The sequence below is a fragment of the Diadema antillarum genome, unplaced genomic scaffold (assembly GCF_040938485.1).
Source record: "Diadema antillarum isolate AM-2024a unplaced genomic scaffold, OU_Dant_1.0 scf00000164, whole genome shotgun sequence".
Taxonomy (NCBI): Eukaryota; Metazoa; Echinodermata; class Echinoidea; order Diadematoida; family Diadematidae; genus Diadema; species Diadema antillarum.
The window spans coordinates 489,600-506,900 of NW_027271053.1; positions in this window are offsets into that span (position 1 = coordinate 489,600).

The following is a 17,301-nucleotide window of genomic DNA, read 5'->3' on the forward strand; positions in this document are numbered from 1 at the left end:
TTTTATGACTTTTTTTCTTTCAAGTATCGCGCAACTTTTGAGACCAAATTTGTAACTCCCGGGCATAACGTTTTGAAACTACGCCCTTTTGAAAAAAAATTTGTCGACCCAAAAATTGCTCAAAAACATGATTTTGTGTACAAGTCCAATGTAAATTGAGTTTTTGCAATTGATACATATAAAAATAAATATTTTTACTTTCAATGGCTGATAATGATTTATTTTAGCCCGATTATGTAAACAATAAAATACATAAGAAATAATTATGAAACCGAATTTTTGCTTCAACATTATTGTTGAGGATATTGAAAAGAATATGTGGCATTCTTAAAGGGACTGTACAGTACTGGTTGAGGTGGGGATTCATGTTTTGAACATTCCTAAGTGAGATAATGAGAAACCTCTTATGAAATATGAAAAAGCATGTAATTTTAAGAATGAATCAACAATTACACTGTATTTGATGAAAATTGGTTTTCAAATGGCCGAGAAATCCAAAAAAGTGGCAATAATAAAAGGCGACAGGCAACGCCTTTTATTACAATATCTTTGTTTCACCTTGTTTTTGGATATCTCGGCCATTTCAATACCGATTTTCATCAAATAAACTTTTGATACCCCTTAGAATTGCATGCTCTTTGACATCTCATAGAGTGGTTTCTGAATAGCTCGCAAAAAACGTTAAAAGCTAAATCCCCACCTCGACCAGAACAGTACACACCCTTTAAACTCTTAATGTGCCAGGTTTGCGCACCCAACTCAGTCAACGGCTTCCCAGGTTTGCATATTTTGCTCAAATGTGCAATCCTACCAAAACTTATTGATGAATGTGTGCCACTTTCGCATGGAATATTTCACTTATTGTTTGCATTTTTAAAAATTGATTGGGTGAATTTGCTGTCATAATACTGACCAATTACCATGATGGTCAAAATTCTGTTAACAACAGTAGTACTCAGCTTCTTATATATAATATATTGCAAAAATGGATATTTTTGCATAAGTAAATTTTGCAGGGCTCCTAAAGTGAATTGCAAACCCCTGAAACAGCAAACTGGGTGATTTGGCTGAAAAAAAAAGAAATCTGACATTTGCTCAAAAGTTGAAAGTTTGATATCTGAGCTAATTCCTTACAGAATTTCAAAATATGGACGTGTTTTAAAATGCGAGGTATCACTTTTCTTTTTCCAAATGAAGCATTTATGTGTTGCGTTTTGAATGGACTTGTTGCTGTTCTTCCACCTTCAGTCTCGCTTAGTGGTTAAGTCTTTATTTCATCTACTCGCATCATTTCCTTTGCTATGAGTGGAATTTGTTTTTTTGTAAGTTTGAGACAAACTCAGGCAGAATGGGTGTAAACAATATGTCGTACTGTGCACGCAATGACAGTAAACAAACCTTGACTCTATTTTGTAATGTCTACCGGTACTTTGTGCTGTCGGCAGCATGTTTTCCAAGGTCTAGGCGTTCCATTCTTAGAGCTGACTCAATGATATGTTATTCCATGTTGTCCTTTCACGATCTGTTGAAATCTGAGATCTGTTGTCTGATCTATAACGTTTGAGAGGCCTGAAACTAACGCATTCTGATTTTGTACATCCACATGTTCATTGTACATAAAAAGAATGAGAAGTTCAGGGTGAAATTTAGATTACAAAGGCCGGAATTCTGAAAACATGGTTTAAACCGCGGACAATTTGTATGGATCTCCTAGTGTCACATGGCCTATTTCATTACGAAATCAGTCATTTCGTCGATGAAATGACTGATTTTGTAACAAAATTAGCCATGCGACACTTGGCGCTCCATACATATTGTCCATGGTTTAGACCATGGTTTCAATTATACCATCTTTGTGAATTTGGGCCTATAAGAGTCAATCAATGTGGGACTGTAGGAGTAGAACCTTTGCTTTGCTTCTTCACTTCAATGAATAGAACACAACAGGTACAATGTATGCCATTGCCTGTTCACAAACACACCCAAAATTAGTGGTTCTGAAAATGAATCTTTGCAACACAATGCGGAAATCATTCATTCTTGTGTGCACACACACACAAACACACCCACACACAAATGTAAAATCTTGCGATATGTATCACAATGTGAAAATTGACCCTGATTGATTTTTTTTAAAGGGCTTGCTTTTGTGTGTAATCGATCGATTTTTGTATCTTGATGCAGAAACCGATATATATACATAACAGCTGTGTGAATGTGACTATTGCATAAAAAGATGCATACGACAATGCTATCACAATGTGTGTTCATCATGTATGCGTAATGTGTGCATGCCAATGAAAGATATGGTTATGTCATCCTTCAATATAGCTAATTAACCTGTTGAGGACTAGTCCCGTGTGTACTCGGGCAAGTGTCTATGGAAAATGTGTGTTGTAGCAAAATCAGCCCATCCTCAATGGGTTAAACTGTATTTCTGTCAAATTATTCTTAGATGAGGGTCATCTCCTTCTCATACACTTTTCAGTGATTGCTTGATTTTAATTTTATGCAAACTTTTTTTCCCCAAAAAAAGTCTTCCTTGTGCACTTTTGTCACTTTTGTTATGTTACATGATTTTACAATTACTTTTCCCTTTTCCACACATTTTTATACAGTCCATTTTGGACTTCCAGGTACATGATTATGCAGAAGGGAAATGAAAGAAGAATGAGCTATCCTTAGAACAGATTTGTATCCAAGATGCCAACTATTATTTTTCATAATATTTTGTACCATCTTTTGTCAGAAATACTACAAGCATGATTGAAAATGTTGTTTTTCCAAAATTTGATATGTACCAGAGACTCCAACTTTCCCTTTTTCGACGGGAGATCTCCCGCCAAAAACCCATTTTTGCAAAATCTCCCGTTCTCCCGTTTGAGATTTAACTTCTCCCGCCGAAAACCCATTTTTGCAAAATCTCCCGTTCTCCCGTTTGAGATTTAATTTCTCCCGCCCTGGCTCTTTGTCTCCCGTTGGAAAGGATTTCTTGCTTATTTCTATCGTATGTTGAAAAAAATAAGCCTTAGATAGCACCAGAGAGCATTGTAGAACCCTAGGAACTTCGCGCTTCGCACACATGAATTTGGAGTCTACCTTTTGCTAGGGGTTTCAGGCGGGAGAATCTCCAGATCAGAAGGTGCTTTGGGTTGGAGTCTCTGATGTACACATGAACAGATTTGTTTCCAAGATGCCAACTATTATTTTTTATAATAGTTTATACCATCTTTTGTCAGAAATACTACAAGCATGATTGAAAATGTTGTTTTTCCAAAATTTGATATGTACACATGAACAGATTTGTATCCAAGATGCCAACTATTATTTTTTATAATATTTTGTACCATCTTTTGTCAGAAATACTACAAGCATGATTGAAAATGTTGTTTTTCCCAAATTTGATACGTACACATGAACAGATTTGTATCCAAGATGCCAACTATTATTTTTTGTAATAGTTTATACCATCTTTTGTCAGAAATACTACAAGCATGATTGAAAATGTTGTTTTCCAAAATTTTATATGTACACATGCACACACATATTTATGCATATTGCAGGAGAGGAAGAAATATGTTGTTTTTTTAACTGAAAATGCTTGTTTTAAACCCTCAAAATATTGCAGTGCTGTTCTCAAGGTTGGCATCCCTACAATATTCATATTTGCTCTGTACGACATGCACGTTTTAAGGTTTGGCCATAATGTTCATGTTCATAATGCATTAAGAGCTGATTGTCATGCAAAGACCTTGAAGCTGATCTGACGATGATAGTGCATATGAACCCTAGCTGTCATTGAATAGTTTCAAAACAAACAGTTAGCGTTTGCTGCCAAATGGCATTACTCTGGCTCGCATAAAGCACAGAATGAGCGGCGGCGAGGGCACCTTGGAATGACCTTGAGGAGAACATAGACGCATCACTCGCTGTCATACTGGAATGGCGGCAGACTACCCTGGAAATAGAAATGAGAAGTGAGAAATGAAGATGGCATTCCACACCATTGACAAGGCATTGAGAAAGACAATATTGACCTCTCGAAGCAATGCCGTTACTAGCTGAGTGCTTCGAGGACACCTCGTTGCCGACATCTCCTTCTGTCATTGAATTACTGCCCACTAATTAAAGGTTGTTTGTTGTCGCTTTCGATGTGAAAACAGCGTCGCCCACGATTGAGTTCAGCTAGGGGCCACTTGTGTAATTCTATCCTTCAAAAGGACTTATGACATTTCAGAGACTTTCTGAGCTAATTTGCACTTATGCAGAATAAATGTTATTGTTATTGTTATCATTATTACTGTTGATATTGAATCTCTACACCTCGAATGGTTTCCGATAGTCACTTTCGTAATCCTGAAAATACAAAATATGTCTGAAGAGGAAGTGATCACCACAAAAAAAAGAAAAAGAGAAAGAAAAGATGATTTGAACATTAGCCAAGAATTCAGTACCGTGCATCAGTGAACTTCTGAGCAGTAGTATGTTGAAGGTGCAGAGACGAAGTTCAAAAAGGTGATTAAAGAGAATATTTTTCAGACAGATTTACCTCGTATGAACACAGTGAAATAAATCAAATGCCATGGGTCATCTGCATTGAGGGAATAAATTTGATCACATGATTTTGATGTTTCTTTGCTGGCACATCTCAACAGTTCTGGGCGTGAACTGTCATCAACTTCAAATTTTCTGGCAGGACATATATTTCCTTCACACCTCCTGCTCAGGTATGCTTCGGGAAAATCATGCTACACCAAGATTTTGGAAATTCCATCCCCACACACTTTTTGTAGAATGCTCATGTTCTCTTTAGTTATTTTCATATTATTGGCCCGGGGAGGGGGCCCACGGGGGGTGGAGGTGGTACTCTTTTGTTTTTAATGCTCCTAGTTGCAATATTCATAATTCATCCTTAAACTGGCAACAAATTTTGGAAGAATTTAGTAGATGTTTTGTTTCAAAGTACTAAGATTTTTTTTCTTCTGAATTTGTGTCAATTTAGTGAAATTAACCAATCCCATCTGACCTTTCTCCAATATTAAGATACGCAGTAAAATTCAGAGTTGCCAATTTGAATAAAGCATCTTATGAAAATGTGCATGTTTGCATGTGTGTGTTTGAAAGAATTGCACAGTGGAAGTCAATGTGAAACATTGTAATCATGTGTGGTAAAGCTTGGATAACAACAAGGGTAACAACAACAACAACAACAACAAATTTAGATATTGGTTTAGGAAGAGTAGAAAGCAAAACAAAAACATTTGTTGCCTCCTTAGTCTGATAGTCACTTTTGTAATCCTGAAAATACAAAATACATGTATGTCTGAAGAGGAAGTGATCCCCGCAAAAAAAGAAAGAAAGAAAGAAAAAGATGATTTGAGCATTAGCCAAGAAATCAGTACCATGCATCAGTGAACTTCTGAGCAGTAGTATGTTGAAGGTGCAGAGACAAAGTTTTTGATGAGTGTGTGATCGTGATGATTTCTGTAGCAAAATCATCACAGGATATATTTGGTTATGCCAGAAGCAATGATGGCATGTCATGATCACTTGCCACATGCTCAAGATGCATGTTGCATATTAGCTCTGTGTACCGTACCACAAATTTTGCAGGGGGAAAAAACCCACCTACAGTGTATATTGAATGTCTTAGTACCAAGTACTTCATTTTTCTCCGAGAATCACCGAGAATAGTGTTTATCTGAGTGAAGCTTTTGCAAGAACAGCTCTCAGTGGAAGCAGTTTTCTAATTTTACATGTACGTCAAATTCTTCTTTTTTTTTCCCTTTCTTAGTAATAACAAATCAAGAGCATACTCATACTCATTTTGTTGCGCACTGTGGCATAATGGATAAGACTCTTGACTTTCAATCACATACACATATGTGCCAAGTGTGAATCCCGTCAAGTGCCTTTGTCCTTGGACAAGATGTCTTAACCCACAAATTATGTCCCTCTCAACCCAGGTGTATGACTGGGTACCTTGCAATGCTGGGGAGGGGGGGGGGGGATAATGATAGGGCCCTCTGGTTGAACAGAAACAACACAAAAGAGATTACCCGGGATTAATAAGACCATATTATTGTTGTCATTCTATACTTCTACCATCCATATCTCTGCCGAGTTTATAACTAGCATGCATGATCTTTTCTGAATTTTGCATTTCTTTGCTCTGGTAGCCATATGCAATCCTTACTACGTTGCTATTATCGTAAATAATCATTCAGAAGAAGAAGAAGAAGCAGAAGACTCTAGCTGGTCTCATTTGGAAAAGGGATCCAGTGTGAAGGCTAATTTCAGCATACTGTAAAACCAGGAATTTTCGTGTGCACTTTAATTTCGCGAATTTCGCGAGCGCCAAAATTCACGAAATTAAAATGCACGCGAAAGCTTTTGTCTACATTACATGCATTGAATGCCAGTAGCAATTCGCGAAAATTTCATGCCACGAAAAAGGCTGTCAGCTCCAATTCGCGAAAATTTCATGCCGCGAATATATCATGTTTTACAGTAATTTGTATGAGATGTGACTGTCGTCTCCATTGTCAACTTGACTCGAAATCACCCAGTATGCCATTTCTGTATGGAGGAAGATGAACATGGGACAGCTACAAGCCCAGATGTATGCCATGCCAATTGAACTCAAACAAAGCAACTGTTTCAATCAATTCACTGCTCATCAGTGCATGTACACTGTGTCTTCCTTTGGCATGGTATAGTGATTACTGAAGACAAGTGCGATTCTTATCACAATTGCATAGACAATACCACTCACCGCAGTGACATTGGCGGTTCAGGGATTTCAATTCTCGAATAAGCTGCTGCCAGGAAGGAAAATATGCAAGTGGAAAGAATCACGTGACAGCAGTGGCAAGCAAACACGAGATTACAAAACACGTGCGGATGTTTGTTGGTAAATTGTGACACCTACACTTCCATTTGAATGCCTTATTGTCCTAACAATTGGTGGTTGTTTGTCTTTTGTAGAGAATCAGATTATTACACTAAAATTTCAATACAAAACATGCCCCAGAATAAAAGTATCACGTACAGCTGTACTTCCCTCTGCACCTCCACTTCTTCAACCCAATAGTCACTGAAATGCCCAAAACTATGCATTCTATTACTCCCTAAAAATGTCGAAACCACCCTTTCGAGTTTATTTCTCAGATAATTTGATGCTTTACAATATTTTGTTTTCATATAGATTATAATTATGATTGTGTAATTTGGAAAAGGTCAAAGGTCAAAAATGTTTGTCAGAATTACCTAGTTCTGTGACACACCTTTTTCTTCGTTAAGTCTTCGGCTTTCGAATAAGCATAACTTACAAAATTGACAAAAATGAACATGTAGTGAGCTACGTACTTCATATCATAATAGAATTTTGTCAAAATGAGAGCAGTATCGCTGTACCTTTCAGTGAGCCATAGGCCATTATTTTATTACAGAATCTTAGTGGCTAAAGGGTTAACAATGATGTCAGTCACGCTGGATTTCTGTAGACATGCACTGTTTGTATACGCACAATTGTGCATGTTTTCAGTTTTGTCACTGTTTCTGACCATGTCTCACCACCATTGCATTGAAGTGGTAAATCTGTTTAGAACAAACAATACAAAAAAGATGAGTTAACCATGGGAAGGGCCTTGATATGTTGGTCACATGCTGCTCAAAAAGTGGCCACTTGAGGAGATTATAAAGCCCAATTGTCTTTGATTTGCACGTTCATTGACCTCACGAAGTCCAGGCCTTGAACAGGTGAATGCCTATCACTAGCAATAGATGGGTTTAATCTAGCGATGGGTTTCCTGAATGACAGCCAATCTCCATAGTCCAGTTATGAGAGATAATCTTCCTCACCAACTTCCCTATTGTGGAGGTCTATGATTAAAGTGGTCATATTGAATTTCCTCAGCATTGTTCTGATGTTCGCATTGTTCAAGGAAACCCAAACCCAATTCAAAGAGATGTGTTGATTGAGTGAAAGCAGCAACATTAGTAAAAAACATTAATGAAAGTTTAAGGAAAATCAGACAATTGATGCAAAAGTCAGGAGATTCTAAAGTTTTGTGTTCAAACAGCTGAATGAGAACACTACTTGAGGTAATGACGTCATGTGTGGACAACAGTTATAACAAAAATATAAAGAAGATTTATCCTGCTTTCACTTTTTTAGCATAATGAAAGAGCACTTCACTAACTGCTTTCAAATAGCAGGGGGAATAGTTACTACCCTTAATGGATGTTAGTATCAAGTTGATGAAATGTGTAACTTTCATGAGAAGTTAATCTTTTGTGGCATTCCCTTTATATTTTCGTTATATTGTTATCTACATATGACATCATAGCCTCTAGTAGTCTCCTTATCCAGCGATTCCAACAAAAACACTGTAAAAATTCATACCTTTTGCATCTATTGTGCGGTTTTCCTCAAACTTTCACTGATGTGTCCTACTAATGTTGCTCTTTCACTCAATCTACATTTCTCTTTGAGTTTTGGCTTCCTTTAGTCCTCTTTATCTCTTTATTTCCATCTTTGTTCAATTAATCAATTTCTCTTTTTGATTACTGCATGTCTTGGCTCACTGTTAGCAAAACACAGATTGAGTGTTTGACTGTGCATTGTAGTTCTTCCAAGGAATGTTTTCAACTAAACTTTTCTTTTCTGAAAAATCAAATAGAAAGTGTATTCAAGCATACAGTTAAGGGCTTTTTACACTTGTAAAATTTTGCTTAGCCCCGGACCAACGGTGGGGCTAAGGGGGGGCCTTAGCCCCACCGTTGGTACGGGACTATCCTTAGCCCACTTTCTGTTTACACTCGTTTTTGCCAAAGTGGGCTAGCCCCACCGATAGTACGGTACTATCTGGCCCTGCAAAATAGCAGGGGTTAGCACCGCAATTGCGGTGCCAAGCAAGTGAGTGTAAACAGAACGAAAAAATAATCCTGGGCTAAGCGACGGAGACGAAGTCCGACCCTCACTGACCAATCAGAAACGAGGTAATCAAGTGCTGCCGGTGCGTGCGTGTACATGTACAGTACACAGCGTAATTATGAATATTCATGTGGTTTGGAAAGTCCGGGGCTAAGAAATACGAGTGTAAAAAGGTCAGTTTTCACCTTAGCCCCGGACAAGAGATAGTACGGGACTAATTGGCCAGTGTAAAAAGCTGAAAAAATTGGTACGGGACTAACGATAGTCCTGGGTCAGAGAAAGTCCGGGGTTAAGAAACACAAGTGTAAAAAGCCCTTTGGTAGAACTACTTGCATCAATAACAAATATTTTATCCCTCATGATTATTACTTGTTATGTGATTGGTCAAGGACAGTGGAAATGACAAAACATATCGTCGGTTGAGAATGATAAGGGCGTTAAGTGACCACAAAACCCATAGTGTTCGAGAAGACTTAAAGCCCTTCTCATTCTCAACAGACGATAATACTATGAAAATCTTCATCCCATCAGAGTCCAACTATTTCCATAGGGAAATGGTTAAGAAAAAAAAAATACCCACTGGCGATTTGCTAAACATACCACCAGTATATCAAAACAGGGTATCTTAGTGTATAAGATGATATCGCATCCCACTCATTGCATAGACACAAATACACTAATACAGTACGCTTTTTCCACCTACATTGCGTCTTTACTACACAAGAAGACAGGTTAGGTTTTCAGATACAAATGAATGAGTATCATGCACCACAGACCGTGCATATCCTTATATGCCTAATTTTGTGCGCAGAGGAAATTTACTTGGATGGTCAGTCAACCGCAAACTGTAAACAGCGAGCAAATCCTACTAGCTCTTGAAATAATTTGTGAGGGATATAAAACAAATATGCCAGGCTATTGTTCAATGCACCAATTAAAAACTACCCGGTAAGTGCCTTGGGTGACTTTGGCAGCACCTCTTTTTTTTGGGGGGGGGGGGGGGGGGCTGTGCCCTTCAGAAAATAAGTTCTATTGAAGTCACCTCATGCACATAGTTTTAACCTCTCATCGAGGCCCTATTTTATGAAAGGTTAAAATTGATTATATAGTTGATTTCTATCACAAGTCTATGGCAGCCTGTGTGGTAAGGAAATTTATAATCGATTATATCTTTTGATAAAATGAGACCTGGCCTGGTACGTATATTTGTATGTTATGCACCTGGTAGATCTTCTATTTGTTTAAAAGGTACTGCTGCTGCACTGTTTTACAAAGCTGCCATAACCAATCCATAGTGTCACGGCTTGAGTTGGTCAGGTCCATGGTTGATTGCTTGCAAATATATCTGAGTTTAAAGGCAGGGTTAGTCATTGGTTATCCATTGTCCATCTTCTCTCTATCATTCAAGTTCAAGTTCAAGTTTATTTCTGTTCGACATAAAATCATCAAACAATTCATACAATGAAAACACATAGATACAAACATATGAATTTCAAAAGAAATACACACACATACACAAAACAACAACAAGAACAAAAGCCGATGCGTAAATTCATGTGAATGGGGGGTCAGCAGAGAAGAGCAATAAGCCTTGTAAATCGCTGACCCTTAGAAAACATAAATACTTAGTAAAATATATTGGGAGTATAGAAAAGAAACTAAAGAGGAAAAGAAAAGGACAGGACAGAAGTACAAATCAAAAGACATATATATAAGTGCAATTAAAATAATCATTCTAAATGAGAATATGAATTCAGGAGTAAAAATTTATAATTCCTTTCAAAACTATTCAAAGACAGTCTCATTTTCAAATCAAATGGTATTTCGGTCCATATTAATGGACCTATGTAAAAGACTGTATTCTTAGAAATATTTGTTCTCACATGACATATATGATAATCATTAACACGACGTTAACACGACATTACATTATGTTCATTGCTGGTTTACACTTTCATGAGGTATCTTCCCCCAAATCAACTGATTTTCTTTTATCTTTGTTTATCTGATAGGAAAAGGCTGGGCAATTGAGATTTTAGTACAGTATCATGAAAATTTGAAGTTTGTCTGGTTATATATCATGTACTCATAAGGACTTTTTGCACTTGTAAATTTTTGCTTAGTCCCGTACCAACGGTGGGGCTAAGGGGGGGCCTTAGCCCCACCATTGGTACGGGACTATCCTTAGCCCACTTTCTGTTTACACTCGTTTTTGCCAAAGTGGGCTAGCCCCACCGATAATCCCATACTATCTGGCCCTGCAAAATAGCAGGGTTAGCACCGCAATTGCGGTGCCAAGCAAGTGAGTGTAAACAGAACGAAAAAATAATCTTGGGCTAAGCGACGGAGACAAAGTCCGACCCTCACTGACCAATCAGAAACGAGGTAATCAAGTGCTGCCGGTGCGTGCGTATACGTGTACAGTACACAGCGTAATCATAAATATTCATGTGGTTTGGAAAGTCCGAGGCTAAGAAATACGAGTGTAAAAAGGTCAGTTTTCTCCTTAGCCCCAGACAAGAGATAGTACGGGACTAATTGGCGAGTGTAAAAAGCTGAAAAAATTGTTACGGGACTAACGATAGTCCTGGGTCAGAGAAAGTCCGGGGTTAAGAAACACAAGTGTAAAAAGGGCTATTTGAGGGCTTTTTACACTTGTAAATTTTTGCTTAGCCCCGGACCAACGGTGGGGCTAAGGGGGGGCCTTAGCCCCACCATTGGTACGGGACTATCCTTAGCCCACTTTCTGTTTACACTCGTTTTTGCCAAAGTGGGCTAGCCCCACCGATAGTACGGTACTATCTGGCCCTGCAAAATAGCAGGGGTTAGCACCGCAATTGCGGTGCCAAGCAAGTGAGTGTAAACAGAACGAAAAAATAATCCTGGGCTAAGAGACGGAGACGAAGTCCGACCCTCACTGACCAATCAGAAACGAGGTAATCAAGTGCTGCCGGTGCGTGCGTGTACGTGTACAGTACACAGCGTAATTATGAATATTCATGTGGTTTGGAAAGTCCGGGGCTAAGAAATACGAGTGTAAAAAGGTCAGTTTTCTCCTTAGCCCCGGACAAGAGATAGTACGGGACTAATTGGCGAGTGTAAAAAGCTGAAAAAATTGGTACGGGACTAACGATAGTCCTGGGTCAGAGAAAGTCCGGGGTTAAGAAACACAAGTGTAAAAAGCCCTATATTCTCTCTGACCTGATCACCATTTCATGTCAGTCTCTGGCAATCACCATGGTAACAGTCCTTGACCAGAGCTTCTCAAGGATTTTACTGGAATTTTCAGAGATTGACAACTTGTCAGGGCTGACATATGTCATGAACGGTGACCAGCTTTACCGATTTCTCCAAGCTTTTAACGTAGTACGTTGTTAACTCTCAGAAGAACTACACTGTATTTCTGGAATGACAGTTCATGTTCATGGTTGGTGTCACTTTATGAATACTTAGCTATTACTGGAGTAAGTAACGAGGGGTCGAGGTCATTATGCGTCTCTCAAAAGGTGCATGAAATGAACCACTCAACCAGAGTTCCACCCTGCCTTTGCTCGCTTTTGCAAGTAACAGATTAGGGAGGGGGGAGGGATGGAGGGGCGGGGGGCTCTATCAAGCGTGGACTTGGACTCCTCTACGCACACAACCTCCATTTTGTATTCTGTGTGGGGAACTGCAGATATTGCCTCTTATCGGAGGTGAGGGCATGCCTTCACACAACACTGAAACAGTTGGCCTCACTGGGGCTTGAACCAGGAACCTCTTGAGCAAGAGGCTCATACACTGCCCACTGACCCAGCTTCCCACTTTCTATGAGTGAGATGTTACTGTTCTCAGCAATATGCTCTTTTAAATGGCAGATTGTCTTATGATTGTTAATGTGTTTAGCAACAGGTTTTCTGCCAATCAAGGAATACTGTTCATCTGAAAGCAAACTAGAATCCTTGTTCTGTAATCATGTTGCAAAAATCATGTTTGACCTATGACTTTATGGCCGGTCCTCCTGTGTATTTTCCTACTTGAGTTTTATACAACTTTTGGAGGACATATGCCGTCTGAACAGCCTTACATCTCAGTTGTGTGTGAAGAGGTGAAACTGAGTTCTAGCTTGAGTTTACTGTGTCCTAAATCATGTACGGATGATTGGCAGGCCATGAAATGGCCAACTCAGCCATTGCATGGAATGCTGTTATGCCACAGTTTATTTCATTTGCGGAATTATCAAAGACCTCTACAATCTCTGTTCCAATTCATTTCTAATCCCTGAACTTGACACAAATTTTATAAGATTAAAGGGATGGTAAAGTATTGGTTGAGATGAGGAATCAGCTTTTAACGTTTGTGCAAAATATTTGAAAACTTTATGAAATATTTAAGAGCATACAATTCTATGAGAAATTCAAAGTTTGGCTGAGGTGTCCCCCCCCCCCCCCCCATAAAAAGAAAATGATCCTAATAAAAAGTGGGTCCTACCTTTTAGTAGGATCGCTTTGTTTTCCTTTTAATTCCTCTCAGAATTATATGCTTTTCCATATTTCATATGACGATTCTTATTACCTCAAAAATTTATCATAAAGAAAAAGGACAACGGAAACCTGAAACCCCATCTCAACCAAAACTATACCAACCCTTTAAGTGGTACAGAATAGTGGCAAATTGTTGCAATTTTGTGTTCTAATTTTGTGCAGATTTCATAAATTTTACCACTTTCATCTAATCAAGCTTCCCCAGCACAGGAGATACAAGTTTGTACCGTATGATTCAGAGTTGCAAATTTAAAGAAGAAATCCACTCCAAAATTCTATAAGAGAGAGAAAAGAATTCTCTGAATAGCGCAAAAATGATCAAAATTGGATGAGAAATAAGGAAGTTGTGACACTTTGAAATTTCGAAGTTTTTCAGAAAACACTTCTTGACCAGTCATTATGAATATTCAAATCAGCAAATTGATGATGTCGTGCTCTCACAATTTCTTATTCATTTCTTATACCGAAATGACCCCCCACAAAATCTTATATTTCTGCTGTATAAATATAAACTTTCCTTAAAACCACCCAAAATAGAAATAAAAACCCAAATATTACAGGATTTAATATATTTTGGTATGGGAATATATGTTTTTACCTGTAATAAATGAAAGTAACAATTTTCAAAATTTCATATATAAAATGCATGAAAAATTGTGAGAGCATGACATCATCAACTCACTTATTTGAATAGTCATAAGGACTGGTCAAAAAATGTTTTTCACAGAAATTTGAAATTTCAAAATGTCATGTCCTCCTTATTTCCTATCCATTTTTTTTTTTGGGGGGGGGGTTGATTTTTGAAATGTTCTGTAGGGAATTTTCCTCTTTCTTTTAGAGTTTATTTATTTTGTGGGTGGATTTCCCCTTTGAGGATGATTCGATTATTAACTTAAGTGGTAAAATGCCAAAGAATGAGGTGGTTCAAACAAAAGATATGTGCTCTTTCTTCTGTCATGAGTTGTACCATTTTCTGTCAACCCTCACACCGGGTAAAGTTAATATTGACTTTTCCAAGCCCCGCTGATTTGCCAACTTGCCATTCCAGAGACACTGAAATGAAATTAATGGCAAACAACTTTGATAAAGACAATGGAATATGCCAGACTGACGGGGGCCCATCATATCTGGTTGACATGGGTGAATTCCTTCATGCACTTTTTTCGGAGGCTTGATAAGCTTCTTCTTTCTTTCTTTCTTTTTCTTTCTTTTTTTTTTCATTTTGAGCTTGGAGGCACTTTATGTGTGTATAAAATTTGATATGCAAAAGAGGTGCAGTTAGTAAGTGGTAAAAACTATAGTCTTCCTTTGAAGGTCCTCTAGGTGAAGTTCAATCAGAACCACCCCTCCCACACCCCCCCCCCCCACCCCACACCCCACACCCCCCCCCCCCCAAAAAAAAAAAAAAAATCTCAAATAATTGTAATAATGATAATAGCAAGATTTAAAGAGAAAAATCTTAATTTCTAAGATATAAACAGTCATGAAAAACATTGACTCAATTATACACTTTACAGATTTCTTTTTTTCCTGTCCTGTCATGAGTGAACCACCTACAAATTATTCTGTTTTTTAGAGGGGGAGGGGGTCTTTAGAGAGCATTAAACATATTTGATTGGCCCTTTTTGCTTTTTTCACCTATTTATAAGAACTGTCAGCTTTTCCAGCTATATCAAAGGTCATCTAGTGTTGCTCCTATATGGCACCTTAACGCAGACTGAAGGACACTGAGAAACAATAGGCACTTAACTAGATAACTGCCATGCAAATAGTGAATAGTCTTGTGCGATGGTCTTATACAAAGCTTTACCTGAGGGAAAAGATGAGATGATTAAAGGGATGCAGTCCTCACGAAATTTAAAAAAATATGTTGTTGTTGGTACCTCCCATGAACTACTTTCATCAAAAACAAACTTTCAAATCACCAAATAAGCTCGTACATTTCGGTTAAAAAAATGTGACTCTGCAAATGAGCAAGACTTGGCGGAGAGTCATACGTCATCAATGCACAACTCTTTCCAGCGGTGTTCTACTCGTCATCCCTAGTTATTTATAAATACATGTTTACTATTTATTTTTATATTAATTGTATATATAAATAAGCTTGAAATATTTTGTTTGAAATAATAAAACCACATATTGTCACATTTTATGAAAAAATCAGATATCATTTTGAACATTTAAATTGGTTTTCTGAGGCACGGCTGTCAACTTGAGAGTAGGGCATCAATGACGTTGCACCTTTTGGCAGGCTCTTACACGATCGCTTGCAGGAATTATTTTTTTAAAATAGCGTACGGAGACAATTTTTGATGTCCACGCGTATAAATTGGTGAAAGGTTATATTTTTTACTCTTCTTAATTATCAGTACAGTGAAAATCTCAGGACTGCTTCCTTTTAATTCAAAGCAGCAATGCAGAGCTGACCAAAGCATCTCATTTTTTTCATCCAATGCAAAATCTTGTGTTTTTGCATGCATAAAAGACTATTCATTATCTGTTTTATATAATATTTTCTACTTAACAGTTAGGCCTATAGTCCATGCCAAGGCCTGAATATGACAGTAATCATTGTAGGGCAAGGTGAATGGCAAAAATGCATGTTTGTTAGAGAGCCTCTATAGGAGTAATGTACGGTATGTGGTTGGTAACATTGTCAAGCACTGTCCAATGACATTCTTGTGTTCTATGTGAATACAATGGTACTTTTGAGCGAGTATCATGTGATTAGCAGTTGACCAATCAGGTAGCAAGAATCTCCTCAGGTGTTATACACTATTTGATAGATAATAGAGACATGACTTGAACTCATGTCAGGTTAGGGTCATATTTTTCTGCACTGAAAGGCATACCGGTAGCTAGTGTGTGTTAGAAGTCATAAAGTAGACTTTTGATGGTGTTAAACTCTAATCTGGCAGACATTTTATGACCACTGAGTCATTGAATCTGTGTATTCTGGTTCTCTCCCATTGTCTCGGCTGTGTAGAATCACATTGTTCAGACTACAGGCAGTGGGCAGACATGTGTACACAGCAAACATTATAATTCTGACCTATTTGCACATGAGCCTGATAAGATCACAGAGCATGAACACAGAAAAAAAGAAATCACCGAAGCGTTGCTGTCTCTTCCACCTCATCAAATGTCTTTGTTCTTTTTATGTTACACTGATACTTCCTTTCCTTTCTAAACTTGCATACTTTGGCATGTATTGATATGCTTATCATAGGACCTTGGGGAGAGGCATTTCACAAAGCATTTTGTCCGACAACTTTGTCGGACAAATTTGTCATCAGCCAATCAAATGTAAGGATTTCTGTAGCTTTTAACAGTTTGTCAGGCGAAATATCTGACAAAACGCTTCATGAAATGCCCCCCTGATATAACCTGAACAATTATATGAATGCATGTACATGTAAGTTGTACATGAATTCTCAATTGTGTATGTGTACTGCTTTTTATCAGGTTTTCATCGAGATGATACTCATCTTAGTCCTATGCTTTATTTACTGCATGTGCTACTATTGCTGAGTACACCTGTCTTTGTAATGTTGTTTCCCATACTTGATGGTGTATTAAAGGGGAAGGCTAGTAACTGATCAGTGGGAATCAGTGGAAATGCTGGGAGGTGATTGTTCCTATCCTTACGGGATTCATTCAAGAGTACGTTATATATCTATTGTTGTGTGAAAATTATTTGCTTCAGAATGGTCTCATATTCAAGTAATGTGCAGTTTAATGTTTCCAGGTTAGCATGCCTGGTCAATGACGGGGCATTAAGCTGCACATTACTTGAATATGAGACCGTTCTGAAGCAAATAATTTTCACACAACAATAGA